A 17,409-nucleotide genomic window follows, 5' to 3' on the forward strand; every position below is an offset into this window, starting at 1 on the left:
TAAACTTTCATTGAATCCACAATAAAAACCTTAAAAAGAAAAAATAATAATTTGGAAATATATGTGTGTTTTTTTTTTCAATATTATTTCTTATTTTAACTTTTGATATTTCATCACTACTACACAGGAATACAACATATTTTATATACATACTATAAATCATTTGTTCTAGTAGATTTTTAGTAGATTCCTCAATGTTTCCTACTTTTATATCTTTGTTTTTTGCTTGTTTGCTTTTTAATCTATGTTTCCTTCCTCACTGCCATGGCTTCTGGAACAATTAAATAGTATATATGTGAGATTGGACAGATCTGATGCTAGGCATAAAGCATTCACGGTACTGTTATTGTCAGGTGCCACTGAGTTGGTTTTGACTCATTGTGATCCTAAGCACAACAAAATGGAAATGCTGCCCAGTCCTCCGCCATCTCCACATTTGTGTCCATTGTTGCTGCCTTCTCCTTAGGGTCTTACTCTTTTTCACTGACCAAACATGATGTCTTTCTCCATGAACTGTTCCTTCCTGACAACATGTCCAAAAGTACAAAAGACCAAGTTGTGTCCTCTTTGCTTCTAAGGAACATTCTGGCTGCACTTCTTCCAACACAGATTTGTTTGATATGTTCGCAGTCCTCAGTACTTTCAATAATCTTTGCAAACACCATAGTCCAAAAGCCTTGATTTTTGTATGTTTTACCATATTCAATGGCCAAATTTCACAAGCATATGAGGCAATTAAAAATACCATGGCTTAGGTCAGGTGCACCTTAGTCCCCAAAGTGACCTCTTTTCTCTTATACACTTTACAAAGGTCTTCTGCAGCAAATTTGCCTAATGCAATACGTAATTTGTTTTCTTGACTATTGTTTCTATTGAGTATTAATGGTGGATCCAAGCCAAACAGTTTTTGACAACTTCAAACTTTTCTCCATTTAGTGGTAGTGGTGGTTATGTGCTGTGGAATGGGTTCTGACTCATAGTGACCCTGCATAGGGTTTCCGAGGCTGTAAATCTTTATGGGAGCAGAAAGGCTCATCTTTCTCCTGCAGAACTGATGACCTTGAGATGAACAGCCCAATTTGTAACCACTATGCTGAGAGAGCTCCTTTTTCTCCATTTATCATCATGTTATTTATTGGTCCAGTTGTGACGACTTTTGTTTTCTTTACATTGAGGTGCAATCCATACTGAAAAGCTATAGTCATTGATCTTCATCAGTAAGTACTTGAAGTCCTTTTTCATTCCAGCAAGCAAAATTGTGTCTTCTGCATGTACCAGGTTGTTGAGGAGTCCTCTCCAGTCCTGATGCCACATTCTTCATATAATTCAGTTTATCGGATTATTTGCTCAACATACAGATAGAATAAGTATGGTTTAAAAGATGTAACGCCAGTGCACATCTTTCTTGATTTTAAACCATTCGGTTTCCATTTACTTTGTTCAAATGATTTCTCATGAGTGCAATTAAGTGGTTTGGAATTCCCATTCTTTACAATGTTATCCACAGTTTGTTATGGTCCACACAGTTGAATGCCTTTGCATAGTCAATAAAACACAAGCAAGCATCTTTCTGGCATTTTCTGCTTTCAGTCAAGAGCTATCTGACATCAGATAGCTCAGTGAAGTTCCTCATTTCAACTCCCATTCTGAATCCAGCTTGAATTTCGGACAGTTCCCTGTTACTGTACTACTACAACCAATTTTAATTATCATCAGCAAAATTTTACTTCCATGTTATATTCGTGATACTGTTTTATGATTTGTTTTTTTCATTTCACTGGGTTCTTTGGAATGGGCTGAGTATCTTCCATAGATGATTGTCATTAGAATGAGAAAGTTCCCTATATTTATAGTTTTGCTGAGAGTTTTTTTCATGAATGAGAGTGAAGATAATTACAAGGTTTCTCTTTTTCTGTGTGTTAGGATAGTTGAACACACCTATTTATTTTTGAATCTTAAAAATATTGACAGTCTTAGCATAAACCCAACGTGGTCATAATGGATTTGATTTGCTATTATTTTGCTTGAGCCCACCAGCCGCTCCATGGAAGAAAGTTGAGGTTTTCTTCTGGCACCCTTAAGGATTGAAAACCTCCAAAACCTTATACAGGAGCAGATCTCTGGGTTTTTTCCCACAGAGCCAGTGAAAAATTCAAACTGCCAAACATTCAGTTAGCAGCTGAATGCCACCAAGGCTCTTCCACTGCTCATCATTCCGTATACTAAGTCTGGTGGTTGGCATTGGTGGTTATGTGTTGTGGTGTCAGTATGATTCATAGTGGCGTTGTATAGAGTTTCCAAAGCTGTAAATCTTAACAGAAGCAGAAAGCCTCATTTTTCTCCTGCAGAGCAACTGGTAGATTCAAAATGCAGACCATTTAACTGACAGCCCAACTTGTAATACACTACACTACCAAGGTTCTTTATTCTAAGTCTACATGCTTCAGATTGTTATATTGGCATGATAATTAATTGCAAAAGTATGTCTGTTGCAGACCGCAGGTACTGGGATGTTGAGGACGGGTGTCATGGACAAAAATCCAGCATGTGGCCGCACTCAGACTTGCTGGCCAGAGACCCTGAGGGCCCAAGGAAGTAACTTCCGGACGACCCAGGTTCATTGGCTTTTACGAACTCACTGTTGGGCTAGCTCTGTATAATTTTCTTTAGTCCTATCACTCATTCTATGCTTCGAACTCCAGTAATTGTACCTTTGGATTAAGAGACAATGGTGGCAGCCCCTTCAAACCGCCCCCAGGTGTAATCAGTTTGACCTATATGTTCTCCTTCCTCCTGAAAGCTTAAGCCAGGTATCTGAAACAGCTTGACTTTCTTCAGACCTTTTGAAATCCTTTTCACCTTTAAGATTAGGTGCTATAGGTATGTTAATTAGCCTTGAGAAACCGAGTTGCTGCCCTGGGATTCGAACCTAAAAAGTATTATATAAATTTGCTTGAATTTCTGGAAAATTAAGGATGTTAGATTATCAAGACAATTTGTGATGTATGTTTTAGAATTTGTTCCTGTAAATCATTGTGTCCTGTTTTGAATGATTAATCACATTTCATTTCTGTACCCTTCTTAATAATCCCCTTCTTCCTTTGTGTAAAGTCCCTCCCTGAAATAAAAGACGGATGCAGATTGAAGCCCACATGCATTACTGCTTGCAGGGCCGTGGAGGGTCTGTCTGCCGGTTTTGCATCCACTCTGGTCTCGGGGTGTCTTCTTGTCTCTCTTGTTGTGTCTTTGTGTGTATTTTTTCTCTATCTCTGTTGCCTCCAGATCTCCCTCCTTCGTGAACCAAACTTCTATGTCGAGACAGGACCTCAACATATGTGATGTCAACATTCCTTTCTTTCTTGCTTGAATTGAACTGAAATAAAATTTATGTAATTAATAGATAATGAATTGAACCAAATTGAGAGAAAATATTTCTAAGAAGATGAATTACTTCTAGCAACTGGCAAGTGATAACATGTCTTACAATTTCAGGTGGAAAAGGCCCTAGCAATGAATCCTCTCTGTAAAGATAAAGCAGCAGAAGTGAAGGCATTAAAATGATATCCACCTAGCTAGTATGTGGCAGGACAAGAATTATAGAAACCAGATTCCATCATATCCTTTTTAGTGCACCACTGACCATAACTACACAAGATTCAGAAAATTAGATCTTAAAATCTTTTTGCTGGGGAAAAAAAAATGGTGTTTTCTAAATAGGCTTTAGACTGCTGCTAGGTAATCAGAGGTAAGCTATTTAGCTCATTTAAATTAAAAGTAAGATTTGTATATCATCATAATATAGTCACATAACTAGTTCCATAGATTTAATATGAATGTCCTTAATGCCAATAAGAAATTTTTAGTGATGGTAATTCCTGATGCATTTTTTTTTCCTAAATTTGAATTGCTGTTTTTGTTAAGTGACATCTAGATGGTTCTGACTCATAACAACCCTGTATAGGGTTTCTGAGGAGCAGCTGGTGGGTTTGAACTGCCAACCTTGCAGTTAGCAGTCCTCTGTTTATCCTATAGTGGCAGAATTACAGGAGCACAAATGTGATGCATTTCACATATGTAATAGTCTGTCCTGCTAAACAAGCAGCTTTAATAGACTCATGGCTGTCACTGCAACTGTCAGTGAGAGTTTGAGAAGTGAGATTTGCCAACTTTTAGATCCCAGTCATAGTAGATCAGGCTATGTTTATAGCACATATGCACCCAATGCTGAACGACAAAGCAGTGGGATGGGCAGTTTATGCTGCATCATCCTGTACACGACGGTTATTTTATGGGGCTCAGGCTTTGAGCTCTGTGACAGCAGGGACTCTGCTTTTTCATTCTTGGTATGAATAAACAGTGGCTAAGAATGAAATAACAACAACAACGAAAAGTTTGAAAGCAAAGAGGAAAGAACAGAAATTGAAAAATAGGCACTTGGTGATAGAAATAATGCGGAAAATCACGATAGTATACTGCAAGACCAAGGATTTATATTTAGGGAGCACTATGGCTCCCTAAGGTAAGCATTACACTGCAAAACACAAGGCCCCTGGTTCAAGCCTGTCAGCAGCTCTATAGGAAAAAGATGGGGTTTTCTGTTTCCGTGACAATTTATAGCCTTGGAAACCCTGGATAGGGTTGGTATGATTTGAAACAGACTAGTACCTCACCAAATGGAATATTCAGAAATCAAATGGATCATATCTGTGGGAAGAGATGGTGGAAACACTGAGTATCACAGCCAAAACAATGCTGGAGGAAGACTACGGAACACATACAAAACAGCTCATATACAAATTCAGGCTGAAGTTGAAGAAAATTAAAACAAGTCCACAAAAGCCAAAATATGACCTTGAACATATCCCATCTGAATTTAGAGACCATCTCAAGAACAGATTTGATGCATTAGACACTAATGACCGAAGACTAGAAGAGTTGTGAGAAGACTTCAAGAACATTACACAGGGAATAAGTAATTAAAAACACAGGAAACAAAGAACAGACAAAAATGGATGTCATAAGAGACTCTGAAACTTGTCTCCAGCAAAGAGATGCTAAAGCAAATGGAAGAAATGAGAACGCAAAAGAGCTGAACAGAAAATTCAAAGAAGATAGCTCAATAAGACAAAGTCAAGTATTATAATGAAATGTACAAAGACCTGGAATTAGAATCCAAAATAGAAGAACACACTCAGTGTTTCTCAAGGTGAAAGAACTGAAGAAAAAAAAATTCAAGCCTTGACTTGCAATACTTATGAAATCTAGGGACAAAAATGTTAAATGATGTAGGAAGCACCGAAAGGAGAGGGAAGGAATATCCAGAGTCACTGTACCAAAAACAAATGGAGGAAGTTCAACAAATTCAAGAGACAGCATAAGATCAAGAAACAAAGGTATTAAAGGAAGAAGTTCATGGTACATTGAAGACATTGGCAAAGAACAAGAATTAATGGAATACAAATTGAAATCTTTCAACAAAATGATGTAGACTGGAGGTACTCACTCATCTATGTCAAGAAATTTGGGAGACAACTACCTGGCCAACTGACTGGAAGAGAGCCATATTTGTGCACATTCCACAGAGAGGTGACCCAAGAGAATGCAGAAAATCATGATACAATATCAATAATATCACATGCATGTAAACTTTTGCTAAAGATAATTTAAAAATGACTGCAACACTACACTGGCAGGTTAATGCCAAAGGTTCAAGCCTGAGTCATACAAGGACATGGGACAAGGGATATCACTGCTGATGTGAGACGGATCTTGGACAAATGCAGACAATACGAGAAAGATGCATACCTGTGTTTTATTGACTATCCAAAGGCTTTTGGCTATGTGGATTATGACAAGCTATGGACATCATTGTGGAAAATGAGTAATCTGGAACACTTACTTTTGCTCATGAGGAATATTTACATAGACAGGCAGTAATTTGAATAGAACAAAGGTATATTGAATTATTTAAAATCAGGAAAGGTGAGCACCAGGGTTGTATTCTTTCACCATACTTACTCAATCTGTATGGTGAGCAAATCCTCAAAACTGGATTATATATATTGCAAGAAATCGGGATGGACAGACTTCATCTTTCATACTTCAGACATATGTCTGGAAGGACCAGTTATTGGAGAAGGACATCATGCTAGGTAAAGTGGAGAATCAGCCAAAAAGAGGAAGACCTCCCAGCATGATTGATTAACACAATGTCAGAAGAAATGGGCTCAAGTTTAACAATGATTGTGAGAATGGTGCAGGACCAGGCAGTGTTTCATTACATTGTACATAAGGTAGCTATGAGTCAGAACTAACTTGATGGCACCTAATAACAACACTGAAATAGCTAGGGGAAAAAATCGTTCTCTAAGAATTAAGTACAATTAGTTCCACAAGTTTTTTATTGTGGTTGCTGTTAAGTGCTACCAAGTCTGTTCTTACTCATAGCAACACTGTATAAGATTTCTTGAGAAGTAGCTAGTGGTTTTGAGCCACCAGCCTTGTGGTGAGGAATCCAGTGCTTACTCTGGATTACATCCTAATGTAGAGTATTCCATCAGGACTCTACCAACATTTTTCAGCGCTCACTATTATCAAGACTTGTTAGGCACTAGAGATTCAAGTAAAAGCAAAATATAGACATGTCCCTGGAAGAACTTGTTTAATTAGATAAACAGATTAATTTAAACAGAATTTCAACTCAAAGCATGAAATTCCACAGTAGGATAAAACAGGGATTGATCAAGAAGCATCCAACTCAGCTAGGACCACAGGTATAGTTATCAAGAGAAGACGACATCTTTGATATATTATACCCGTTTCTAGAAATTACCAATATCCACAGAATACATATGAGCATTATAGTTGTAAATTATTCTACTATTTGAGCTTGTTGTTGTTAAGTGTCATCAAGTCAGTTCTGATCCATAGTAACCCTGCATAGGGTTTTCAGGGAATGACTGGTGAGCTTGAACTGCTGACCTTGCAGTTCAAACCAACTTTGAGTCCAACACATTAACCACAGCACCATACTAGGACTCTAGAGTGAGTTTAGCTGCTAACAAAAACTTTGGTGGTTCAAGTCCACCTAGTGGCTTTATGAGAAAAAGACCTGACAGTCTGCTCCTGGATAAATTGTAACCTAGAAGATCCTACGGGGTTGTTCTACTCTGTTACACAGGGTTTCTATGAGTCAAAACGCAATGATACCTTACAACTAAATATACAGAACTGGATTCCTTGAGTGGTACAAAGAGCTAATTTTATTCAGCTGCTAGCCTAATGGTTGGAGCTTTAAGACCACTTAGAGATGTCTCAGAAGAAAGATCTGGTAATCTACTTCAAATTCATTGTTGAAAACCCTGTGGGGAACAAGTCTACTCTGACATGGATGCGGAATTGTGAAGCTCATATTGACTCAACAGCAACTGGTATACACAAGAACATTACATGGTGGGAGGGCCTTTACCTAGCCATTTTCTGGGTACAAAACATTGAATGGGGTCATGGATCGAATGCCTACATGCCAAGTGGCTGGCTCTGCTGTAATGAACTTCACTTCCCAAGATAGTTTTTTGTTTTTTTTTTTTACCTATCTTTCACTGTTTGCTATCAATACCTTAAACCTCTAGGTTTGATTTTTTTTTTTTTTTTTTCACCTCTAGGTTTGATTTTTTTTTTTTTTTTTTCAACTTCCAAGAAATTTGCTCTTGCGTATAAGCCTGGCTTTTCCATAAGGAAGAGAAAATTCAGGTAATGTTCCTTTCAGATAGGAAGAACATAAAAATCACTTTTAATAAGGTTTCTTAACTTCTAATGTAACTCAGGATAATATTAAACAGCATAAAATTGACTTTTATATCTACTAAGTTCGTATGGTGAATGTCTGACCTGTAAGAAATTGGATTCAAGTAGATAAGGTGACTCTTACAAAGATGTAATTTCTCACATTGTTGTGATGATCAGCATTAAAGAGTCAGTCCTCTACAGACTGACGCTCAACAACGTGAGCCATTTGCTGTCCTGCTAAAGTAAAAATCTGAATGTCATAAATTACCTTGTGGAACTTCAAAACCAGAGAGAAAATCCAGAACTAAAATGAAAAAAAAAAAAGAAGAAAAATCCATCCAGGATTCACTTTAATTAAATATCCTGAGTTCAATTATTCCTTCCTTTCTCCTCAGCTGTACCGTTGTCCAAGTGACCAGTACTCATTCCTGCACCCTTCAGTCACCTCCACATGAGTTTCATGTCTTGGTTCTCTTCCATCTTCTGGCATTCTCCATACAACAAGTCCAATAATATCATCCTTCTGTTCTTTCCAATAACCACCCATCACACTGAGAATAAAGCCTAAGTTCTTACAGTGGCCCATAAAGCCTTCCACCATGGTTAACCAGCCTCAGCATCACTGATGTTTTAATTAGATACCGCTGTATTGTGAGCAGTGGTCTAAGAATTGTAGAATATTGAGTAGCTTGAGCCCTGGTGTGGAGCTGTGGGCTAATGCATCAAACTACAAAGTCATTTGAACTGCAAGGTCGGTGGTTCAAACTCACCAGCTGCTTCCTTGGAAACCCCATACAGGGTCTCTATGGGTCAGAATAGACTCGACAGCACTTAACAACAATGGGCTTCCACCCACTAGTTGCCAGTAGCACCCTTCTCCCTCTCCCTGTTGTTACAAGTGAAAGAGTCTGGTTATCAGTTGCCACTAAGTCAAGTTCAATTTAAGGGGGTCCCAAGTGTGCTAGTGTAGAACTAGGCTCCATAGAGTTTTCAATGTCTGATATTTTGGAAGCAAATTGCCTAGTCTTTCTTCTGGGACACCAGTGGATGGATCTTAACCTTTTGGTTGGCACCCAAGCACATAAGCTCATTCATACCACCCAGGAAATCAAAAAGTGTCTGAACATATTGCCAAAAGTACCTTCAGGGGTAAAATCACCCCCACATGAGCACCACTGATTTACATAATCTAACCCCAGGTACACTTTCAACCTTATTTCCATTGTGTTCACTCCACTCAAACCGCAATGGTTTTCTCCCTGGTCTCCCACCACACCAAGAGTGATCCTTAATCCAGGGCCATTTTTGCACTTGCTGTACTCTGCCTGTAATGCTCTTTCTTCAGGCTTACTTCTAACCAAATTTATACTTTGTTTAAATGATTCTTTTGATCCAAAACAAGTATTACCTCTGTAATAATTATCTAGTGTTTTTATAACAGAACTAGATAGCTTTAACAAACAAATTTATTCCTTCACAGTCTAGAAGATTAGATATGTGAATCCAGAGCACAAGTTCTAGAGAAAGGACCTTGTCTCCTTTCAGCACCTGTAGACCCAGCATTCCTTGAGATTGCCATGTGTCTTGGCATCACTCTTTCCCTGAATCTAGGCAGGAGCTTCACAGCGCAGGGACTCCATCCCTTCATTTCTTGGCCTTTGCTGCCCTGAGCATTGATGGTGATTAGAAGCAAATTGAGGTTTTTGACAACTTCAGTTTTTATTCTCCATTTATTATGATATTATTTATTGGTCTAGTTGTGAGGCACAATCAATAGTGAATGGTGTAGTCTTTGATTTTCACAAGTATTTCAAGTCATTTTCACTTCCAACAAGCAAGTCTGTGTCATCTGTATGTTGTTGTTATGTACCGTGGAGTCAGTTCTGACTCATAGCGACCCTGTACAGGGTTTCCGAGGCTGTAAATCTTTATGGGAGCAGAAAGCCTCATCTTTCTCCAGTGGAACAGCTGGTAGTTTCGAACTGCTGACCTTGCGGTTCGCAGTCCAATTCATAACCACTACAGTACCAGAGCTCCTTGTATTATCTGTATATCACAGTTTATTAATGAGTCTTCCTCAAATCCTGATGTCACATTCTTCATATAATCCAGTGTCTCAGATTATTTGCTCAGCATACTGATTGAATAAATGTGGTGAAAGGATATAACAATAATTCACACCTTTCCTGATTTTAAACTATTCAGTATACCCTTGTTCTGTTTGCATCTATGTGCCAGTTGATCTACGTGCAGGTTCCTGATGAACAACAATGCTTTCCCTAGTTTGTTACGATGGACACAGGTTAATTTCTTTCTATATAGTAAGTAAAGCACAAATAAATATCTTTCCAGCATGCTCTGCTTTCAGCCAATCTGATGTCAGCAATAAATCCACATTCTTTTATGAATTGGCTTTTTCTAGCACCTTCCTGTCAATGTATGCTGCCATTACTTTTAAATTATTGTCAGCAAAATTTTACCTGTATCTGATATTAATGATACAGTTTGATGGTTTATTCCTTATACTGAAGTTGGGTCACTTTTCCTTGGAATGGGAACAAATATGGATTTCTTCCCATAAGTTGTCCATGAAGCCGTCTTCCAAATTGCTGGGCATACATTCATGAGCACCTAAAATATTGTATCAGTTTGTTTAAAGATTTCAATTGTAGTCTGTCAAATTGCTGCAGTCTTGTTTTTCACCAATGCTTTTAGCTTGAACTTCTTCCTAGATTATATGGTACCTTTTTAAACGATTGAACATCGACCAATTCTTTTTGGTATGGTGAATTTGTATTCCTCCATCTTCTTTTGATGTTTCCAGCATCATTTAATTTTTTGCCCATAGAATTCCTCAGTAAAGCATCCCTAAGCTTGAACTTTCCCCTTCAGATCTTCCAACTTGAGAAATGCAGAGTGTGTCCTTCCCTTTTGGTTTGCAAGTCCAGGTCTTTGTACATTTCATTACCATATTTGACCTTGTCTTCTTAAGTAAGCCTTTGAAATTTCCCGTTCAGTTCTTTTAGCTCATCATTTCTTCCAGTTGCTTTTGTTTCTCTATGCTCAAGAGAAAATTTCAGAGTCTCTTCTGACATACACTTCGGTCTTTTCTATTTTCCTGTCTTTTTATGACCTTTTATTTTCCTGAGGTCATAGCCACAATTCTTCTGGTCTTGGGTCATTAGTGTCTAATGCATTAAATCAGTTCTTGAGATGATCTCTAAACTCAGGTGGGATAATAATTAGGGTCAGGTTTTGGCTCTTAAGGACCTGTTTTAATTTTCTTCAGCTTCAGCCTGAACGTGCAGATGAACAATTCATGATCTGCTCCACAACCTGCCCCTGACCTTGATTTGACTGATATATACCTTTGCACGTTGACCCAGTTTTTAATAAATATCGACAGCTCTTTCTTCTCACATTGTGTTGTGATATTAAGCTCCCAATGCTTGCACCATCTCTTCAAACAGATTTAGTCACTTTGATTCCTGTGCACTCCATATGGTGAGGGTCAGATGCATAGTTGCTTCAGAAATCCTATACAGGGTCACTATGAGATGGAACAGACTCCACAGTACATCACAACCACCATCTTAAAGTACAATGCTGGAAGATGAAAACAATATAAACAGAACCAAAATATTGTCAGATAGAAAGTGAAAAGATGAGCCCCTCAGGTTGGAAGATACTCAGAATGTGATTGAGGCCGAACTGCTTCCTCAAAGTAAAGCTAGCTGTGAAGACACGAATGGAGTAAAGTTTTCAGGACCTTCATTAGCAGACCGAGCAAAAATTCAAAATGAAAAGAAACATCTGTAAGCATTCATTAATAATTGGAATATGGAATGCACGAAGTGTGAATCTAGGAAAATTGGAGGTTTTAAAAAGTGAAACTGAACGCATAAAGATCAATATTCTAGGTATTAGAGAGCTGAAATGGACAGGTATTTGCCATTTTGAATCTGACAGTCATATTGTTTACTATGCATGGAATGACAAAATGAAGAGGAATGACATGAGATTCATCATTGAAAAGAACATTTCAAATGTTCAGGACCATTAGTCATTTTGTTTTGCTGCTTGTTTAGAAAGATGCAGATCAAAACAACAATGAGGTATCATCTCACACCAGCGTCAATAGCAATGGTCAGCAACGACAAAAATGCTGGCAAGGGTGTGGAGATATTGGGAACCTCCTTCAGTGCTGGTGGGACTGTAACGCTGTTCAACTATTGTGGAAAACTCTATGGGACTTCCTCAGAAAGTTGGAAATAAAAATGCAGCATGACCCAGCAATCCATCTATTTGGTATACATCCACAAGAAAGAGGAGTAAAGTCATGAGTAGATAGATGTATGCCCACCGATGTTCATCGCAGTACTTTTCATAATAGCAAAAAGATGTAAACAGCATAAATGCCCATCACTGGAAGAGTGGATAAATAAATTTTGGTACATACACACATGGAATACCTGAAAATAACGATGAATCTGTGAAACACCTCATAACATGGATGAACCTGAAGTACTTTACGCTAAGTGAAATATGTCAGTTATAAAAGTACAAGTACTATATGAGACCAATATTGTCAAAACCCAAGAAAAGGTTTTCATACCAAAAGAAATATTCCTTGATGTTTGTTACCAAGGGTGGGAGGAAAGGGAGAGCAATTCACTGGCTAGAGGGTAGACACATGTTACATTGGATGAAGCGGAGGCCAACATACAAGTGGGGCCAGGGCAATATTCAAGAAGAGGGAGGTTGGCAGAAGAAAGATGAAGATAGGTGAAAACACAGGGATATATGCAAGGGATAAAGGGGAAAGAAGTAAACAGTGATATATATATATATATGTGTGTGTGTGTGTGTGTGTGTGTGTGTGTGTGTGTACACACACACACACACACATACCCTTGAAACAACAGTGTTCTGTGTACAGATACATGGACAGGGAGACAGGCTGAATGGGTATGGGAGGAAGAGTGGTATATATGTACCTATTTATACATCCCACAAATATCTAAGAGCTTGAAAGAGGATGTTAATACATAGGCAACCACAGGGAGGAAGCAGGACAACTGCTATTGCATGGAGGGGATTGCAATCATTGAGGTGAAGCAAAGTGTATGCTTTGTTAAATATAAAACTGATTATCTTGTCTGTAAACCTTCAGTCAATTCACAATAAAAAAATTTTAAAAAAAGATCCCAAGTTCTATCTTGAAATACAGTACTGTCTGTGATAGGATAATATCCATATGCCTAACAATTAATTTAACTATTATTCAAATTTATAAATCAACAACTAAGAGCCAGTGACAATGAATCTGATTAACTTTACACCAACTTCTTCACTCTGAAATTGATCAAACAGTTAACCAAGATGCACCAATGATAACTGTTGATTGGAGTGCAAAGATTGGGAAGATTTTATGTATTAGACACTAATGACTCAAGACCAGAAGAGCTGTGGAATGGCATCAAGAACATAATACAGGGAGAAAGCAAATGGTCATTACAAAGACAAGTAAGATGTAAAAAGGCAAACTGGAAGTCAGAAGAGACTCTGAAAGTTGCCTTCCAGTGTAGCAGTTGTTGAGTGCTGTAGAGTCAGTTCTGACCCATAGCAACCCTGTATAGGGTTTCCAAGGAGCTGCTGATGAGTTTGAACTGCTGATCTTGCAGTTCAAACTGACCTTGTGGTCATTAATTCACAGCGCCACATCAGTGCAGAGATGCTACTAAAAAGGGAAAAATGAGAAGGTAAAAGAGCTAAACAAAAATTTTTGAAGGGCAGCTCAAGAACAACAACAAAAAAAAACTCTGGTGTTGGGGGGGAGGGGGGCACAGGGAGAACAAACAGTGTTTCTCAAGCTGAAAGAATTGAAGAAAAATCAAGCTCCACTTAACAATATTGAAGGGTTCTATGGACAAAATGGAGTCCTGGTGTGGCACTGTGGGTTAATACACTGGACTGCAAGTTCAGTTTGAATCACAAGGTTGGGGTTCAAAGTTCACCAGCCACTCCTCACAAACCCTATACAGGTTCACTATGAGTCAGAACTGATTCAAGGGCAATTAGCAATAACAATATGGACAAAATACTGAACGATGCAGAAATCATCAAAAGAAGATGGAAGGCATACAGAGTCACTATGCAAAAATTAAATAGATTATGTTCGATCATTTCAACAGGTAGCATATGATCAAGAGATATTGGTACTGAAGGAAGAATTTCAAGTTGCACTGAAAGCAACAGCAAAGACCAAGATTCTGGGCATTGATGGAATACAAACTGAAATCTTTCAATGAACTAAGCAAAGACCAAGATTCTGGGCATTGATGGAATACAAACTGAAATCTTTCAATGAACTAATGCACCACTGAAGGCATTCACTCATCTGTACAAAGAAATCTGGAAGACAGCTACCTAGACAACTGACTGGAAGAGATCCATATTTGTGCCCATTTCAAAGCCAGGTGATCCAACAAAACATGGAAATCATGGGAAAGTATCATTAATATCAAATGCAACTAAATTTTGTTAAAGATAATTTGAAAACTACAGCAATAATACATTGACAAGAGACTGCTAGAGTTTCAAGCCAGATTTAGAGGATGTGGAATAAGAGCTATCATTGCTGATGTAAGACTGATCTTGACTAAAAGCAGAGAACACCAGAAAGATGTTTACCAGCTGTGCTTTACTGACTATACAAAGGCTTTCAACTGCATGAACCATGACAAGCTATGGACCAGTTTGCAGAGTATGAATATTCCAGAATTGACCGAGAGGCAGTCGTTAAAGCAGAACAAGGGGGCACTGAATGGTTTAAAAATAAGGAAAGGTGTATGCCAGGGTAGTATTCTTTCACCATACTTATTCTATCTGTATGCTCAGCAAATAATCCAAGAATCTGGATCATATGAAGAATGTGTCACCAGGATTGGAAGAAGACTCATTAACAACCTTTGATATGCAGATGAGTCAACCTTGCTTACTGAAAAGGAAGAGGACTTAAAATATTTACTGATGAAGATCAAAGACCACAGTATTTGCTTGGGGTTCAACTTGATGTAAAGAAAAAAAACAAAAAATCCTCACTACTAGACCATTAAATAACATAAAGATAAGTAGAAAAAGATATTGAAGTTGTCAAAGATTTCATTTTGTTTGATCCACCATCACTACTCATGGAAGCAGCAGTCAAGAAAACAAATGACGTATTACATTAGGCAAATCTGCTTCACAAGACCTATTGAAAGTGTTCAATACCAAAACTTTCAGCTTGCAAAATAAAGTGCACCTGACTCAAGCCATGGTATTTTTTCAATAGCCTCGTATGCTGGTGAGAGTTGGACAGTGGATATAGAAAACTGCAGAGAATTAACACATTTGAGTTATGGTGTTCGAAAAGAGTATTAAAAGTACCATGGACTGTTAGAAGAACAAGCAAATTTGTGTTTGAAGAAGTCCAACCAGAATGATCCTTAGAACCCAAGATGGCAAGCCTTTACATCACATAATTTGGGCATGTTATCTGGAGGTAAGTCCACAGTAAAGAACAACATGCTTGGCAAACTGGAGAGTCAGCGAAAAAGGAGACTCCCTATGAGGTGGATTGGCACAATGGCAGCAGCAAAGAGCTCAACTGTCTCAACGATTGTGAGGATGGCCCAGGATCAGGCAGTGTTTTGTTCTGTTGTGCATATGGCTGCTATGAGGGGGCACTAATTAGATGGCCCCTAACAACAACCACCCTTTATCTTCCTTTTGGTTTATAACACCAGTTTAAATCAAGGAGGCTCAGCACATAACTGCCAAACTACTGAGAATCGTTTCCCATCCAAACTGACACATATTTGGGGGCTGAGGAGAAGACAGTTCAGTCCATGACAACCTCCTATCACTAAGTAAGCACTGTTCCTTTATAGGATAAGCACTGGACAGAGAACCAAAAAGTTGGTGGTTCAAGTTCACTAGTCAATACTATGGAGAAAGATGAGGTTTTCTGCTTCCATGAAAGATTTACACACTATGAATTTGAATGGACTCCACACATTCAACAATAACAACAACAACAATCACTTTCTAATGATTAGCATATTGTTATTCAAAGCACATCTCTAAACACTGGCTTTATAATTTCTCTCATTGTTTATTTCATTTTTCCTGTCCCAAACCATAAAAATTGAGTGGGGACATCATCAGTGACAGCATTTGACCTCACTAACTTTACAAAGGGCAAGAGAAGAATCACCAACATCAGCATCTGTCCAAAACTGATTCCTAGGAGGCTAAGGTCAGACACACTTTCACCCTCCAACCTTCCTTATGAATTCTGACACCAACTCTTCCTCCCATCACACTCTCTACTTCTCTGCTGGGTTTGAAAATTCGTTGCAATTGAAATCCAGAACTCACAGTACATACTCACAATTATGGGGCTTAATAGGGAAGTGAATAGGTTCCAATTCAGGCTTAGTAATGCTTAGGACACAGTTCTTTCTATCAGGACTCTTGCTCCCAGCAGCTACACCCAAAGGCAGGCCTCTCTCTTGCCCTTGGCCTCTCAGCCACGGGCCTCTTGGCTTCTGCCCTGCTCTAGCAATGTGCAGGGCACATTTAAAAATTTTATCCAGCTTATAATAATTCTTAACATAATTAGTGAGGTAAATTCCTATCCCTTTAACTAAACCCATGCTTATTAAAATATGTATCTAAAAGGGACTTGACTTTGACAGACTCTGGGAATAAAAGCTAGATATGGCAAAGCCCCTGATCTCAGGCACCTTATTATCTAGTAAAATAGATCAAATAAGTACATAGAAACTACAGCACAAAACAAAATGTAATGAATGTTAGATTCAAGGCACAATAACAGTATGATGATGATGATAATGATATTCTACTGTCTATTAAGTTCTTGAAGAGGCCACGTAGCATAGTGGATTATGAGCTGGGCTGCTAACCACAAGGTCAGTAGTTCTAATCTGCCAGTCATTCCATGGGATAAAGACAAGGCTTTCTAATTCTGTAAACATTTACAGCCCCAAGAACTCGATGGCATGTAACAACAACATACTAAATGACAGTAGGTTAGACTTGGTCAAGCAAATACGTAGTAAAGGGAATTGAACCCAGATGCTCAAAAGTTTGTACACTTAACTAGTGTTACACATTTATTTAACAAAAAAAGCTTTATTCTGATTGGGCTGATTCTGATCCAGGAAATTTATAAAAATACACATAGAGTTTGTCCTGAGAAAATACCAACTGTGAGGAAAGGTATGGATATGAGCATGTATATCAAGGGTTCATAGTATAAGAACCCAGTTGTTTGGTTTCACTGTGGGCTAATGCAAGTCAGCAAACGTAGAATGTAGGTGGGCTATGGACGATAAGGAGACTTAGATATTGATCTTAAAACTATAGACTAGATAATTATTAGACAATTAGGAATATTTGAAAGGACAACGTCATAAATAATTATGTTCCTAAGCCCAGCAGCCTGGAGATAAATGAGTTGAGCAGCCAAATGAATGGTTGGCATTAGATCCATTCAACTGAGCTCGTCAAAGTGAAGCCCTTGCTATCTATCTATCTATCTATCTATCTATC

At 38.3% G+C, this 17,409-nt stretch overlaps 1 protein-coding gene across 1 annotated transcript in view; it reads right to left on the reverse strand.

Annotated features, from left to right (window-relative positions):
* LOC102812110 (mitochondrial inner membrane protease subunit 2-like) overlaps positions 1–17,409 on the reverse strand; it is a 1,190,436-nt gene that overhangs the window by 299,637 nt on the left and 873,390 nt on the right. The gene's annotated exons all lie outside the window — the stretch shown is intronic.

Source organism: Chrysochloris asiatica, unplaced genomic scaffold (assembly GCF_000296735.1).
Source record: "Chrysochloris asiatica unplaced genomic scaffold, ChrAsi1.0 scaffold00032, whole genome shotgun sequence".
Lineage (NCBI taxonomy): Eukaryota > Metazoa > Chordata > Mammalia > Afrosoricida > Chrysochloridae > Chrysochloris > Chrysochloris asiatica.